General features: G+C 41.6%; 1 long non-coding RNA gene across 1 annotated transcript in view; it reads right to left on the bottom strand.

The window, feature by feature from the left end:
- LOC104001605 (uncharacterized) overlaps positions 1-15541 on the bottom strand; it is a 58753-nt gene that overhangs the window by 31251 nt on the left and 11961 nt on the right. Inside the window, exon 2 of the long non-coding RNA XR_001708107.2 lies at positions 10834-10956. This is a non-coding gene — a long non-coding RNA (uncharacterized LOC104001605). The remainder of the gene's footprint in view (positions 1-10833; positions 10957-15541) is intronic.

Here is a 15541-nt window from a genome sequence, read left to right as displayed (position 1 = left end):
TCTTCTCTCTTTTCTTCTTTATTAGTCTTGCTAGCGGTCTATCAATTTTGTTGATCCTTTCAAAAAACCAGCTCCTGGATTCATTAATTTTTGAAGGGTTTTTTGTGTCTCTATTTCCTTCGGTTCTGCTCTGATTTTAGTTATTTCTTGCCTTCTGTTGCTTTTGAATGTGTTTGCTCTTGCTTTTCTAGTTCTTTTAATTGTGATGTTAGGGTGTCAATTTTGGATCTTTCCTGCTTTCTCTTGTGGGCATTTAGTTCTATAAATTTCCCTCTACACACTGCTTTGAATGTGTCCCAGAGATTCTGGTATGTTGTGTCTTTGTTCTTGTTGGTTTCAAAGAACATCTTTATTTCTGCCTTCATTTCATTATGTACCCAGTAGTCATTCAGGAGCAGGTTGTTCAGTTTCCATGTAGTTGAGTGGTTTTGAGAGAGTTTCTTAATCCTGAGTTCTAGTTTGATTGCACTGTGGTCTGAGAGACAGTTTGTTATAATTTCTGTTCTTTTACATTTGCTGAGGAGAGCTTTACTTCCAACTATGTGGTCAATTTTGGAATAGGTTTGGTGTGGTGCTGAAAAAAATGTATATTCTATTGATTTGGGGTGGAGAATTCTGTAGATGTCTATTAGGTCCGCTTGGTGCAGAGCTGAGTTCAATTCCTGGGTATCCTTGTTGACTTTCTGTCTTGTTGATCTGTCTAATGTTGACAGTGGGGTGTTAAAATCTCCCATTATTATTGTGTGGGAGTCTAAGTCTCTTTGTAGGTCACTCAGGACTTGCTTTATGAATCTGGGTGCTCCTGTATTGGGTGCATATATATTTAGGATAGTTAGCTCTTCTTGTTGAATTGATCCCTTTACCATTATGTAATGGCCTTGTCTCTTTTGATCTTTGTTGGTTTAAAGTCTGTTTTATCAGAGACTAGGATTGCAACCCCTGCCCTTTTTTGTATTCCATTTGCTTGGTAGATCTTCCTCCATCCTTTCATTTTGAGCTATGTGTGTCTCTGCACGTGAGATGGGTTTCCTGAATACAGCACACTGATGGGTCTTGACTCTTTATCCAATATGCCAGTCTGTGTCTTTTAATTGGAGCATTTAGTCCATTTACATTTAAAGTTAATATTGTTATGTGTGAATTTGATCCTGTGATTATGATGTTAGCTGGTTATTTTGCTCGTTAGTTGATGCAGTTTCTTCCTAGCCTCGATGGTCTTTACAATTTGGCATGATTTTGCAGTGGCTGATACCGGTTGTTCCTTTCCATGTTTAGTGTTTCCTTCAGGAGCTCTTTTAGGGCAGGCCTGGTGGTGACAAAATCTCTCAGCATTTGCTTGTCTGTAAAGGATTTTATTTCTCCTTCACTTATGACGCTTAGTTTGGCTGGATATGAAATTCTGGGTTGAAAATTCTTTTCTTTAAGGATATTGAATATTGAACCCCACTCTCTTCTGGCTTGCAGAGTTTCTGCTGAGAGATCTGCTGTTAGTCTGATGGGCTTCCCTTTGTGGGTAACCCGACCTTTCTCTCTGGCTGTCCTTAACATTTTTTCCTTCATTTCAACTTTGGTGAAACTGACAATTATGTGTCTTGGAGTTGCTGTTCTCGAAGAGTATCTTTGTGACATTCTCTGTATTTCCTGAATCTGAATGTTGGACTGCCTTGCTAGATTGGGGAAGTTCTCCTGGATAATATCCTGCAGAGTGTTTTCCAACTTGGTTCCATTCTCCCCGTCACTTTCAGGTACACCAATCAGAGGTAGATTTGGTCTTTTCACATAGTCCCATATTTCTTGGAGGCTTTGTTCGTTTCTTTTTATTCTTTTTTCTGTAAACTTCACTTCTTGCTTTATTTCATTCATTTCATCTTCCATCACTGATACCCTTTCTTCCAGTTGATCGCATCAGCTCCTGAGGCTTCTGCATTCTTCACGTAGTTCTCAAGCCTTGGCTTTCAGCTCCATCAGCTCCTTTAAGCATTTCTCTGTATTGGTTATTCTAGTTATACATTCATCTAAATTTTTTTCAAAGTTTTTAACTTCTTTGCCTTTAGTTTGAATTTCCTCCTGTAGCTCGGAGTAGTTTGATCATCTGAAGCCTTCTACTCTCAACTCGTCAAAGTCATTCTCCGTCCAGCTTTGTTCCGTTGCTGGTGAGGAACTGCGTTCCTTTGGAGGAGGAGAGGTACTCTGCTTTTTAGAGTTTCTAGTTTTTCTGCTCTGTATTTTCCCCCATTTTTGTGGTTTTATCTACTTTTGGTCTTTGATGATGGTGATGTACAGAGGGGTTTTTGGTGTGGATGTCCTTTCTGTTTGTTAGTTTTCCTTCTAACAGACAGGACCCTCAGCTGTGGTCTGTTGGAGTTTGCTAGAGATCCACTCCAGACCCTGTTTGCCTGGGTATCAGCAGCGGTGGCTGCAGAACAGTGGATTTTCGTGAACCGCAAATGCTGCTGTCTGATCGTTCCTCTGGAAGTTTTGTCTCAGAGGAGTACCCGGCCGTGTGAGGTTTCAGTCTGCCCCTACTGGGGGGTGCCTCCCAGTTAGGCTGCTCAGGGGTCAGGGTTCAGGGACCCACTTGAGGAGGTAGTCTGACCGTTCTCAGATCTCCGGCTGCGTGCTGGGAGAACCACTGCTCTCTTCAAAGCTGTCAGACAGGGACATTTAAGTCTGAAGAGGTTACTGCTGTCTTTTTGTTTGTCTGTGCCCTGCCCTCAGAGGTGGAGCCTACAGAGGCAGGCAGGCCTCCTTGAGCTGTGGTGGGCTCCACCGAGTTCGAGCTTCCCAGCTGCTTTGTTTACCTAAGCAAGCCTGGGCAATAGCGTGTGCCCCTCTGCCAGCCTCGCTGCCACCTTGCAGTTTGATCTCAGATTGCTGTGCTAGCAATCAGTGAGACTCCGTGGGCGTAGGACCCTCCGAGCCATGTGCGGGATATAATCTCCTGGTGCGCCGTTTTTTAAGCCCATCGAAAAAGTGCAGTATTAGGGTGGGAGTGACCCGATTTTCCAGGTGCCGTCTGTCACCCCTTTCTTTGACTAGGAAAGGGAACTCCCTGACCCCTTGCACTTCCCGAGTGAGGCAATGCCTTGCCCTGCTTCGGCTTGCGCATGGCGCGCTGCACCCACTGTCCTGCACCCACTGTCTGGCACTCCCTAGTGAGATGAACCCGGTACCTCAGATGGAAATGCAGAAATCACCTGTCTTCTGCATCGCTCATGCTGGGAGCTGTAGACCAGAGCTGTTCCTTTTCGGCCATCTTGGCTCAGTCTACCAGGAAAGTCTTAAAGCTCCAAAATGATCTCCTTTGACTCCATGTCTCACATCCAAGTCACGCTGATATAAGAGATGGGTTCCCATGATCTTGGGCAGCTTTGCCCCTGTGGCTCTGCAGGGTACAGCCTCCCTCCCGACTGCTTTCATGGGCTGGCGTTGCGTGTCTGTGGCTTTTCCAGGCGCACAGTACAAGCTGTCAGTGGATCTACCATTCTGGGGTCTGGAGGACAGTGGCCCTCCTCTCACAGCTCCACTAGGTGGTGCCCCAGTAGGGAATCTGTGTGGGGGGTCCCACCTCACATTTCTCTTCTGCTAGGACCTCCAAACAAGCTCTCAAAACAATGGCCTCCCATAATTTTGCTTTAAAAAATTCCCCCTTTTTGATCAGGTTCTTACTTAGGTGAGAGTGTGATCAAAACTTAGGGCCTTAGTGCCACCCACAATTTTGGGTTTCTGGTCTCAGCATATTATTCATAGGTTATGGTGCCCTCATGTTCACATACTCCTTTCAGGTCTTGTCATTCCAGTTAAAGAGAGACCATTTGACATTCTTGAGATGGCTGCATGCAAACATTTAAAACTTTTGAGGGAATACAGCACACCAGGGAGACTACTATTATGACTATCAGGAGGATAATACAAAATGTTTGGAGTATGCTCCTTACCCAGGGTCCACTAAACCAAACCACCTAAAATTAAATACATCAAAGAATGAGCTAGACAAAGAATTGACTCACTTAACTAAGCAGTTTCTTCATTAATCCCCTACAACTGAATCTCTATAATCTACATTTGATGTATGTCTCCATAGACCACAAATGCCAGCAGCTGCACAAATACTTTTCCATTTAGCCACTAAATAATCTAGAGCTATTCTTTTATTTAGCATAACTTTCACAAGAGAATTTAAAGTCTATTGTGTAACCACAGCCTTTACAGTAGAACCTGCTATAGAGCCTTTCATGAGGGATACATTTCTAATCATTGCCTCTTTTACTCCAAATCATGGGAAAAGGACCTAGCAAATGATGCCCTTCTAGAAGAGTGAAGGCCTCCTGGCAATGTTCTCTTTAACCCATGATATGGATTAAGAGGAGTGAACCAATGTTCTGTTTCTGACTGATTACAAAGCAACACATGTACCATTAGTTTTTCATCTACATTGGGCCTTAATTTTTCATCTATCAAGGTATAAGGTTATCCATGTATAAGGCTGGCTGCAAAATCCTTCATAAATAAAAGTATAACCCATGAGTGCACACAACAGACCCCTCTTTCACTTCTATTGTCCACAGAAGCATAACCAAGGAAAAAAATATCCAAAGATAAGAGTCTCATGATAGTAGAGAGGTCATGATCTGTGATCTTGGGAAAAGCTCTTCACATCAAGTATGCCATCTTCTTCTGGGGAGAAACTTTCCTGGTTAGCTTTACCTAAAGAGTTCCAGTGGGTGTACAGTTCCAAGAGTGTGGAGGGACCCTTCTCAGTTGTGAGATTATGAACACACGGTTCAAGGTCCTGAAGTTTTGCTGCAGTGTGGATGGCAAGGGCAGGCTTTCTCTGATGTTCCCAGAAAATCCAATCTTCAGATTCTAGATCGTGAAGGTGTTGATTGTCCTCAGTCAGTAAACCATAAAAAGTTTTCTTTACCTAGTGAAAATATACTGTGGCATAATAACCTACTGTTATAACATCAGCCCTCTTGCATGGGAGACCTTTTATATAACCAGAAAACACTCATTGAAAATGACAGTTGAATGAAATCCCTCTATAAATGTTTAAATGGCCCATCAGGTAGCTGAATGTACCTGAAGCTTTGATTGTCTTCCCAGGAATATGGGTTTAACAAACCAAACACTGGTCATAAACAATTTTAGTAATTTAGAAATCACCACAACAATATACGTTTAATTTGGATCATTGTATCTTTCCCATGATGAGCCATGGAATGCAGAACTTTTAATAATAAAAGCTTTAAGAACTCAGGAATGACAAGGCAGCTGTCCTGGTTCTCTGTGATTCCATGCTTAACACTGGACTTATGTCCTCTTGAATACCAGTTGTTCCTCCAACTTAGGTGCATAGCACTGATAACTAATGGGTTATCATAGGTAATTTGACTTAGACCATGGAGTTCATTCAAATTGTATATCTAAACAATTTCAGTATCAGCTGATTTAGCATGAAAATCTGGCAAGGTATTTTCTTGGTATTAAATTAATTTTTGTTCTACTTGAGTTGGCAGTTTTGTAAACCAGTCAGTCTTTTCATTAAAGCTCCAGGAATTCATACGTAGTCCAGATGATATGATTCTAAAGTTACCAAAAACCTGTATTCAAGAGTACTTTTCAGAGTCCTTTCCATTCTTTCATGAACCTCCTAAAATATGCCATATTCTAGGATTTTGCATGCTTGTGAAGTTTTCAGAAACTATCAGCATTAAGCAATTAACTGTGGAAATGACTTTAAGTAGTCATAGTTAAAGACACAATTGACAAGCATATTTGGTTATTTCCATGGTCTACAATAATTTAACATAATAACCCTACTTATGATTGATAGCGTATATTCAAGCATATTAGAATTTTAGAAATCCCATACAGTTTTGGAAAGTATATTAATAACATTCACTAGAATGTAACCTGAAGAAGGTTAAGCATTGTTTTTTATTTTGACAATGCTTCCCATGTACTTAACATGTTAAATAGTCTTGTTTACTTCTCTTTTTGGTGCTTCAGGGGCCCTCTGTAGTATCCCAAAGTTAGAGGTCAGAAAAGATGATTTTGAAGCTGAAATTTGATTTTGGGAAGCCTGTCAAATACATTAAAGGTTTAAAACACTTGATATTATGAGATAGAATTCCAGGTCACCATAAGTCATTCATTTAGCCAAAATCATGACTCAAAAAATTTTAAAAAGGCAGAAACCTTTACTAACTGAAGACTTAGTTTTCCAAACAATCTGTCTCTTGTGTTTCTCTTCTTTTTCCTGTAGCTTATTCAAAGGGCAAACAAAAATATTTGATTATCCTTCAATATTATGTGAAAATCTTGTTCAAAAGATAAAGCCAAATTTCACCCTTGCATTAGCATACTATTAATGTCAACCCCAATCTTTAATAAATCATAGAGGCAAATTTATCCAATCTTAATCAGTTTGATCATAAGGTGAGATTCTCATAAATCTTTTATAACCCTTTACAAATATTTGTTAAAGAGCAGATCAGTGCTCTAAGAAAACCCTGTTGTGCCTTTATTTTAATGTTCAATTTACAGAAAAAACAAGTAATACCCCTTTAAATGTAGCCAATATGTTCACACACAGAATTTTCTTTCTTTCTTTTTTTTTTTTTTGAGATGGAGTCTCACTGTTGTCAGGCTGGAGTGCAGTGGCGTGATCTCGGCTCACTGCAAGCTCCACCTCCTAGGTTCATGCCATTCTCCTGCCTCAGCCTCCCGAGTAGCTGGGACTACAGGTGCCTGCCACCACACCTGGCTAATTTTTTGTATTTTTAGTAGAGATGGGGTTTCACCATGTTAGCCAGGATGTTCTCAATCTCCTGACCTCGTGATCTGCCTGCCTCAGCCTCCCAAAGTGCTGGGATTACAGGCATGAGCCACTGTGCCCGGCCAATAATTTTTTTTTACAAGATTAATTTTTCATAAATCTTCCACAATTTGCTCAAACCTTCAGCTTTATCCTATCTAATTTAAAACAATCCTTTAACCCTCTAAACTAGATAAAAATTTACATTCCTGCTCCATCTTATAATCTTTTGCTAAAAGCATATTTCACTTTCCTCACACACCTTGCACATAAAATGGTTTTTTCCGTGGTCTCAGTTACATGTTACAATGTTAACTCTTAGCAATTTTTATTTTTGGTGAAAAACCCTGGTAAGTAGGTGATTTTAATTATGTACCAGGTGTGGAGCCTAGGACACTAAACAGAAGTATAGATAAAGTCTGACTCTTTTTAGCATAGCCAAGGGGCCTGGCTAACTTTGCATATCCTTAGACCTTACTTCGAATCTAAAGCAGGCTCCAAAGCAGGTAAGTTGAAAAATTTTCAAAAGTCAAAGAAGCAGTTTATTACCTTAAAGTATTTAGCAAATCTAGGCCGGGTGCAGTGGCTCACGCCTGTAATCCCAACACTTTGGGAAGCCAAGGCGGGTGAATTGCTTAAGGTCAGGAGTTTGAGACCAGCCTGGCCAACATGGTGAAACCCCATCTCTACTAAAAATACAAAAATTAGCTGGGCGTGGTGGTGGGTGCCTGTAATCCCAGCCACTCAGGAGGCTGAAGCAGGAGAATTGCTTGAACCAGGGAGGCAGAGGTTTCAGTGAGCCGAGATCACGCCACTGCACCCCAACCTAGGGGGTTATTTAGCAAATCTAATATGTGACCTGCCTAATTTAGACCAAATGTCTTTAATTATTTCCCAAAGCTTACTAAAGTCACATGAACTAAAAGGCATTACAGTTTTAATTTTTCTTACAAAATTTTTTTATTTAAGTGCTTTTCTTTTTAAGCCAATTAATCAGAGCTCTTTTATATACAAACGTCACACACAGAACACATATAAATACATAGAAACACAGAAGATCCAGTAGTTGTAAGATGTTTCATTTGCCAGTTTTTAAATTTCTTAACTGGATTACTGGATTCAGGGTGGAGTCCTCGGAGGAAGAGGGCTAAGAAAACATGCAGTTTCTAGGTCCTAATAAGTAAGCACAGCTGGAAGGCAAAACAGATCTCCAAAAATACAGGATCCCAATTTTATATTGGATCCTGGATCCTCAAAAGAGAAATGCTATGGAACAAGACAGTGCAATGATTTGACCGTGCATTTCAATGCAAAGCCACCCAAAGCTGATCAGCCCATTCTGTGATTAGCCCACCCCAATGGGAGTCTTATCTCTTGCTGGGGGATGGGGACATTTCCATACTTTCCAGATGGCCAAGAGCATGCTTCTCTGATCCAATGTGCAAAGAGCTGAGTATTTCCCCAACTGCCATTTGCCATCCCTAAAAGTATATTTAGCCTTAGATTTTGAGAGAGATCTATCTGCTTCTAATTCCTGGGGTTTCACGAGGAAAACAGAGGTTTTTCCCAAAATGGGGTCTGTGGCACCTCCTCTGTTTTTCCCAAGGAGTCCCAGGCTGTTAGAAGTTATCTTAGGTCCTCTCATGTATGCATCAAGAGCGGCAAGAAGAAAAAAATGGAGAAAAACAATTCAGTTGCCTGAAAAGGAAAAAAAAAAGATCCAAAAAGAGAAAAAAACCATAAAGGCCTTTTAAATATACCTGTAGCTTGAACATCCACTTTTAACTGAGCGTTTTGTTTTGTTTTTTGGGGGACAGAGTCTCACTCTGTCACCCAGGCTGGACTGCAGCGGTGTGATCTTGGCTCACCTCAACCTCTGCTTCCCAAGTTCAAGTGATTCTCTTGCCTCAGCCTCCTGAGTAGCTGGGATTACAGGCACACAGCACCATGCCTGGATAATTTTTTTGTATTTTTAATAGAGATGGGGTTTCGCCATTTTGGCCAGGCTGCTCTCGAACTCCTGACCTCAAGTGATCTGCCCTCCTCAGCCTCGCAAAGTGCTGGGATTACAGGCGTGGGCCACTGCACCTGGCCTATGCTGACTTTTAACCAAATATTTTTTTAACCGGATTCTAGCCAGAACAAATAGCAAATATTTCTGGCTTTTGAACTTTACCAAAGGTAACCTCCCAGGTGCTCAGAGAAAGAAGAATTCAAGATGCGAAGTCAAAAGGAGAGGGAGAGAATCAATAAATAGAAATAGCCACTTAGATATCAAACCAGAAAGGACTCATCCCCTAAGCCAGGAATTGAATCCTGGATGCCATTGAGAAGAGACAAAGCCTTCGCCATGAAGCTACAGCGTTGAGCAGTTTCTGTTGTTTCTTCCCAGAAGGAGCCTAGAGCAGTCAATTTTGAGATGCAATGGCTTTTAAATGTTCACAATAATTTTTAGAACTGTCACATGAACCCCCAAATTCCTGTTTCCTGGATGGCGGAAGCCAAGAGAAAGTACCACCCTGTGGTTACAAGGTCAGGCTCCCAAGGGCATGAAACAAGACAAGAGGGAAACGCTCATCCAGTTTGTTGTTGTTGTTGTTGTTGTTGATGATGTTTGTTTCAGGGACCTGCAGCAAAGTTTATAACGACCAGTTTGCTAGGTTGGCTTGTGCAGAAGCTTACGGGGGCCTAGGCCTGCATTCCATCTTATGGTACCCCTTTTTATGACTGAATGATGCAGAAAGACAAATTCATAACACAAAGTACACCAGATTCGCTACAGCTTAAGACCAGCCTCATGAATCCTTTTCTCATTAATTAAAACTTTACAAGAGATAGTAATTTTTTACCATTCCTACAACCAGTTTGCACAGAGAGAGAGGAAAGGACAGGGAGAAAAAGCGTTGCTTGCAGCAGGGTAAAGAAGGCAAGCCACTCAAGGAGGCCAGAGTAAGACCCACCCATTGTAGCAACGCTGAATCAAAAGTTCAGATGGCCACGTGTCAATTGTGAAGGGATATTTTCCAGCAATCCCATCAGCCCTCAAGTTTCCCCCTTTGGGGAAGGTTCCCCAGGTCCCATGATCCTGTACATGCCTAATCCTGTCACCCATTGTCATCAGCAAAAAGTACAAGACAGATTAATCCAAAGAGAATAGCAGTTAACAGCCCATTGTGCCAAATCCATTTTTAACCAAGAGGGACTTTACTGAGGGGAGGGCCTCTAACCCAATTCTCTAACCCAATACAGGTAAAATGTACTCCACTACTTACCCAAAGTCAGCCAATTGGTGCTGCAGTTACTTCCTTTGGATTAGTATAGTAACTAAGCCAAAAGGTTAGCAGATTTAATTTTTTTAATCAATTAGTCACTTAAGCTTTTTATTTGCCTTTCATAAAGTCTTCATATAAAAATACTGAAATCTTTTTACAAGCTTCTGCATATCAATACAGATGAGACTAATTTGGAAGCCCTCATTTTCTAACACACTTCAGTGCAGTGTTGTTCATTTGGAACATTCCACTGTAAGTTATCTTTAGTAAGATTTAGTAAGATTTTGCCATTTCTTTAAGACTTTGCTGCTTATAAGGCCTAACACTTGTGTGTGTATAAGCCAGAAGGAACTCAATTCTTCAGAAACTAAGGATCTCATTTTTACCTCAAATATTGGCTTTGCTTTCAGGTTCCCTTGATCAACTTAGTCAGTGATTGATTTTTTTTCCTACCTAAGTGCACAAGAAAAATGAACCAAAGGGGTAGAACACAAAAATCCCTGTGAATTTCCAAAAGCAAAATTTTACACCTCCTGCAATATTGCCATTTACTACTGGTTTCCTTCTGACCCAGTCAGATGTAAGAAGCCTCTAGCTGGATCCAAACCAGCTAATTACTGGACCCAGTCCAGTTTCTCGTCACAACTTCCAAATCCAGTTTGGATCAGAAACTTGCTCAAAGAAACTCGGAGAGCTAAAAACACAAATCCGTGGAGCTTTGGAATCTGAGAGAGAACTTACCACAATCCCCAGCTGCTCCAAGAGATCAATGGACACAATCAGTCCAGAGAGTTCCTCACTTGGTCACTCAGTGCTCCTAGGGGATGTTAGAAGCTCTACTTTGGATCCCACTTCTGACACCATCTGATAAAAGAAAAACTTCAGCTGAATTAAATTTAAAAGAGTTTAACTGAGCAATGAACGATTCCTGAATTGGGCAGCCTCCTGAGCCAGAATAGGCTCAGAGACTCCAGCAGAGCCACATGGGGGAAGAAGATTTATGGACAGAAAAGGAAAGTGACATACAGAAAAAAGAAGTGAGGTACAGAAACAGCTGGATTGGTTACAATTCGGTGTTTGCCTTATTTAAATATGGTTCAAACAATTGGCTACATTTGATTGGCCAAACCTTGATGATTGGCACAAATGTAGGCTATGGTCTATTTCTACTTCCACTTGTTATAGTTCACGTGTACTGAGATACCCTTAGGCTGAACTTAATATATGTAAGGAGGCAGCTTTGGGCTAAACTTGATTTAACTCATCTTAAACTGCAAACAACCTAGTAAGATTCCCCATTAGACCTTTCTGTTAATCCACCAGCTCTGGGCTGCCCTAGAACATGTCACTTAATCCATTTTCCTCCCATGCTCCTAATTTTCCACATCCCCCTACCCCTTAATCCTTTCCTGTGAGAATAATATGGCTCTGTCTCAAATCTTTCAATTTTGCGTAACTGCACATTACTTATACTATCTTTAAGAAGGATGATTCACTTTGCAGTCAGGAAACAAATGATGCTCCAGTTGCTGGGGTCTACCTTCCTTATGGGCTGCAGGGGATCGAAAATATTCAATGACTCTGCAGTCTAACCTAGCAGTTGAAGGGTTTGGTTCTGGTGTCAAGATTCCATTCTGTGACCTCATGTAAATTACTTGGCCCCTCTAAGCCTCAGCTTCTTAATTTGTAAAATGAAATGTGGACCCTGAGTAGTAAAGACTGCATCTTGGGTAATAAAAATAATGCCTACCTTATGCATTCGGGGAGGGTCATGTCAGATATTATACGACAAGGACTTCTCTAATCCCAGTGCCTAGCACAAGGTATTATAATAATAATTATTAAATCCCTCCCAATCTTAATAATTCTAAGTATTTGACAGTTTACTAATTGAACTCCAAATACTCATTTAATAAGCATCCATTTAATGACTACTATTTAATATGCGCATAGCACTAAAAACTAAATAAGGAGGAAGGAAGTAAGGAAAAATAAACATCTACTGAGAGCTATCTATGTGCCAGGCACTTTACATAAATCATCTTGTTTACTCCTTCAAATAACTTGAGAAAGCTTTGTGTCCTCACTTCTATGGATGGCACAGAGCTATGAGAGGTTATATAACTTGCCTGTAAGGCACAAATCTGAGTTGGTACCCAAGTCTGTTTCACTCAGGGGCCCTTTCTCCTCCACAAATTGCTGTGCCTCACAAGTAGAGTGTATGTCTCAAACTGACCAAACCTTAAATTCAAAAGGAAAAGGGAAGAAAAGAGAGGTCAGATGAATGGAAAGTGGAGGAGAAAGAGGGAAGGATAGGAAGGAGGATGACCGGAAGGAGAATCAGATGTTGAGGAAGAGATAATGGAACAACAGGGAGATGCCAAGTAGCTCCTCCACTTCCATCCCTTGCAGTGGTTGGTGGAGAGCCAGCCCCTTTAGCTCATCCTTATCACCTTAGGTGACATGTCCCTGCCAAACAAACTAGTGCCAAAAGGAAATGCATCATGTCTGTGACTTCCCACAAACTCGAGCTAACCAGAGCTGATCTCACCCTCTCCTTTTGGAAGCTCCAACAAAAGCACTATAGCCTTCTAGGTAGATTCTAACTCCCTGTCTTATTTACAGTTTAATTTTGTACTGGTAATTGTCTCATGTGGGCTCATCTTATTCTCACACCCAAGCTATAAAATATTCAATGCATGCATTTTGGTTTACTCTTCTGTAAGAAGATGGTCACAGATGAAAGCACACTACAAAATTTTATAAGACTTTTCTGAGAAGAAACTGAAAAACTCTGCCCAGAACTTGGGGTAGCTACTCACAGATTACTTGTTGGGGTAGAGAGAGTTACTTGAGAGCGAATAGCATAAACTCTGGAAATATACTGCCAGATATTATGAGGTTATCCTAATAACCTCATATATCCAATATCCAATGATCCCATGATGATGGGGGTGTCTGCTGAAGGGAATGAGCCCTTGTCATTGGGAAGAGGTCAGTTTGAGAGTAGGGAACAGAGACTCTGGAAGGAGCTTATCTGGTAGTGGTAGGAGGAATATTTTCTTTGCTCTAGATCTGGCCAATGCTTGGCAGTCTCAGGGTCATGCAATTGCCGGAAGCATTTCTGTTGGTGGAGGGTGGCTTTCCTTGTCCCTGGGCGATTACCTGTAAGAGAACCTGGGACCGTGCCAAGGAAAGGGCCTCGGGTTGGGTCCTGACTCGGCAGTGCGTCTGAATCATGCTCTGTGCCACGTGTCCTTTCATCATCAGTACAGTCTGTCCTGCATTGGATCAGGGAGGGGTCCACATCCACATCTTTGTCAGGACCATGCAGGGAAATGCTGGACCCCTTCCCTGGAGGTCAGGTGATGGTGCCAACAGAGGACAACAGGGCTCAGCAGCAGCCAGAGTACTGCCTAGGGGTGTTACCTTGTAATATGAAAAGAAGCAATATCTCCCTCTTGGTTGTCACGAGATTTAGAGGAAAGATGTGCAAAGTGACTGGAATTCATATCCTCATTCAACGTTTATTCATCTCATTACATGGTGTAGTTACTTCACGCCAAGCTCCAGGCAATAGGAATACAGCAATGAGGGAGCTGGGTCAAGTCACTGCTCTCTTAGTTTATATCCTCTTGAGAAGTGGGGACAGACAGTAAGAAGATAAACACACTGTCAGGGACTGAGATGGGGATTTGGGTGCATGTGATTTATTGAAGATGTTCTCCTCAGGAAAACCTGTAAAGGATGAAACAATCAGGATGGGGAAGGGGAAGAAGCCAAGCAGAGGGGTGCTGTAGAAAAATCTAGCCTGGGCCTGATCCCTGGGGGCCCTGAAGTGCAAATCACACCTTCAGAGTTGTCCTTGAAAGCAAGAGTGGGGAGCTTTTGTACCCGTCTCTGTCAGTCATTGGCCACCCCAGGGTGTTGTAGTAGCCTCTCAGGTAAAGAGGCTCCTTAGGCAAGAGCATTTCTTAGAAGAAGGCCATGGGTGTAAGGTGTTAGCTGCTGCGTGCCCAGGAGTGGGGCACACGGGCTGGTTATGGGTCATGCGCAGAGTGTCAACAACATCAGCTACATCTCTTCATAAGGGGAAAAGTCAGGCAGTGGGAACTGCTAGGAGAGAATGGAAATTCAGCGACAGCAGAGGGACTGTACCGTTGCTTTAGACTGCGTGGCCATGAAATGGGCAGATTCAGATTTTATAGATTTTGAGACTTACAATTTGGAGGTGCCTTTTTAAAGTAAAAGACTGTGAAATCATGAATACAAAGCTAGCACAAACATGAAAATTTATTCAAAATGAGAAGACAAAGAATTACAAATAAAAGCTAAGAAATAAGCATCACAAAATCCAGAAAAAATAATTAATATTTAATTAAAGTTAATAAAACTTTCTGACATACCTCTACAATACCTTTTCCTACATTATTTGGCCATATATATTTTGATTACCTCCTTATATGATAATGGCTTGGTATTTGCTTTTTATTAAGAGACTAGAAAGACATTTTGGTCTTTCCCTTAAAGTGGTAAACCATTTGTTGTTAATACTTCTAAAAAATTTTTCAGCTTCACAACTTGTTATTTGGTAAAATTATGTGAATTTTGAGGATGATTATCAAGATTGGGAAACCCTCAATTAAGCTTCTTTCATATATGAGCTATAAGCTTTGAAAAGATGCCCCACAGATAGCTTCTGACTCCACACATTTCAAACTCACTTTTGCCAGGCACAGTGGCTCACACTTGTAATCCCAGTTATTAGGGAGGCTGAGGTGGGAGGATCCTTTGAGCCCAGGAGTTTGAGACCATCCTGGACAACATAGTGAGATCCTGTCTCTTCAAGCAAATTGGTCGGGGGTGGTGGCTCACGCCTGTAATCCCAGCACTTTGGGAGGCCGAGGCGGGTGTATCATCTGAGTTCAGGAGTTTGAGACCAGCCTGGCCGACATGGTGAAACCCCATCGCTACTAAAAATAGAAAAAAAATTAGCTGGGCGCGGTGGTGGGTGCCTGTAATCCCAGCTACTCAGAAGGCTGAGGCAGGAGAATCACTTGGACCCTGGAGGCAGAGGTTGCAGTGAGCCGAGATCGCGCCATTGCACTCCAGCCTGGGTGACGAGCAAAACTCCGTCTCGAAAAAAAAAAATTTTTTTAAAGAAAAAGAAAATAAAAATAAAACAAACTCACTTTCCTCCCATACTATCCTTGTCTTCTGGTGCTGGGTGTTGTAGGACATTTTCATGTTGAGATGTCTTTGTGTGACGATAACAGGTGGTCGGCAGTGAGTGATGAGTATTCCAGGAAATCATTACTATACAAGAGTACCACACAAGGAAGTCACTGCAAACCACTTACATACTTCCCCTCAATTCAATGAACCCCTAAATCAACTTCCCCTTTGCCAGGTCCTCCAAAGGCCTATAGCCACTCCAATGCCAATGGAA

Source organism: Pan troglodytes, chromosome 10, assembly GCF_028858775.2.
Source record: "Pan troglodytes isolate AG18354 chromosome 10, NHGRI_mPanTro3-v2.0_pri, whole genome shotgun sequence".
Classification (NCBI taxonomy): domain Eukaryota; kingdom Metazoa; phylum Chordata; class Mammalia; order Primates; family Hominidae; genus Pan; species Pan troglodytes.
The sequence above is the reverse complement of the archived record's forward strand: the minus strand, read 5'-3'. Positions and strand labels throughout refer to the sequence as shown.